The following is a 1,584-nucleotide window of genomic DNA, read 5'->3' as shown; positions in this document are numbered from 1 at the left end:
AAAAAAGGAAAAGCATGAGTATATGTGAAGGAAAGTGTGTGTGTGTGTGTGTGTGTGTGTGTGTGTGTGTGTGTGTGTGACAGACATAGAGACAGAGAATATGAGAATATACTGGCCCTTTTATGTACAAGAGCACTTGTATGGCCTTAGTGCCATAAATCTTCTGGGCATTTAGAAGGACTGTTATTTGCGGGAGAAGAATATGGTATGGTTGCTACAAGTGATGGGCAAAACAGAGAACTAGTTTTAATGCTTCTGATAATAATAACCGATTGACTCTAAGGTAGGCAGAAAATTACAGAGGCAGAGCTCCATTTGGTATACAATTATGAATGTGTCTTAATGTCTTGATGCTCTAATTATCTATTAGAAACAATAGTAGTAACAGCTGTATCAAGTCAAGATAATATTAGCATTACCTGAGTCACTGTTACCTTTCCTCTTCTTCATAGTATTCCCCTCTTAATCCAAAGAACGATTGTTTGGTACTGTGTGGAAATTGTTTATTTCTCCTAATGATTTGGCATTAATCATTACCTACGATACCCAAGTATTGGTTTTCTTTCAACCCAGTCTTCCCAACTTTGAAATGTAGGCCAAGAAATGTTTGTATTTGCCTCAAGAAAATGCCTTTTCCCCCCTTTTTTAAAGGGTAGTGTGATTACAGTCCCTTACTATCACAAATCCTGCGTGCAAGTTTCCCAGGTTTGAGGAAATCACAGAGGTCAGCACATCCAGAGTGCAATGGATGAGCCTCACCCTGGGAAAACCACCTTTGTGATCATGGTAACCCTCCTGCCATGTAAATATTCAGTGAAATGCTTTTTAACCTGGCATAGCTCTTATTAGAGATTTCAAAGTCTTAGAGCCTTTTCGTTTGAGGCTGTGATAAATGACAGAAGACTGGAAGTGGCATAGGGACCAAGACATAAATGTTTCCTAGAAATCTCAGGACAGGACTGGCCTAGAATAGAAACCTTCCAGAGCAGCTACAGCCTGGACTGTGCAAGGGTGGTCTCTCTGGAGTGGATTTATGCTCCTGGAGTGTACTTTCAAGTGGCCCATTTTCTTTAGTGGAAATGAGTCAGTTTATAGCTTTACAACTGTGTATCACAGCTCCACATGGATTTGCCCATAATGGAGGCTTCTGGAGCTTTCTCAAAGTCACAGGGTTGAGAGCCACTGTCCAGACTGATGTTGACACTAAACAGACATCAGACACACAGGAATAAAAACGTTTCATAATTAGGTCATAGAAAGTATCCCTTATATCCTTTGCAAACTGGAATGAGGCAGCAAAACCAATTTATTTTCTTGCAAACATTTTCAATGAGCACTTAGTGAGGGACTAATGCCTGTGTATTTGGAGTAATACACAGAAGGTACAAGCACTGCAGGAGGTATTCTCAACAAATATCTAAACGAGCTTTAAGAATTAACTGGGCAAGCACTTTCTGGTCTTTCTGATTCCCAGAGGTTGGAGCACAGTAATTGATTTCCCCGACTCATTGAGTCAAACATGAGGTACAAGGATGAATAAAACATAGTCCTTGACCTCAAGTAGATGGACGAAACATTCTAACA

At 40.2% G+C, this 1,584-nt stretch overlaps 1 non-coding gene across 1 annotated transcript; it reads right to left on the bottom strand.

The window, feature by feature from the left end:
• Positions 1 to 647: 647 nt before the first annotated feature.
• LOC131490043 (U1 spliceosomal RNA) lies at positions 648 to 810 on the bottom strand. Its single transcript, XR_009250921.1, has one exon. It is a non-coding gene; the product is annotated as a U1 spliceosomal RNA (small nuclear RNA).
• Positions 811 to 1,584: the final 774 nt, after the last annotated feature.

The sequence above is a fragment of the Neofelis nebulosa genome, chromosome 1, assembly GCF_028018385.1.
Source record: "Neofelis nebulosa isolate mNeoNeb1 chromosome 1, mNeoNeb1.pri, whole genome shotgun sequence".
Classification (NCBI taxonomy): domain Eukaryota; kingdom Metazoa; phylum Chordata; class Mammalia; order Carnivora; family Felidae; genus Neofelis; species Neofelis nebulosa.
The sequence above is the reverse complement of the archived record's forward strand: the minus strand, read 5'-3'. Positions and strand labels throughout refer to the sequence as shown.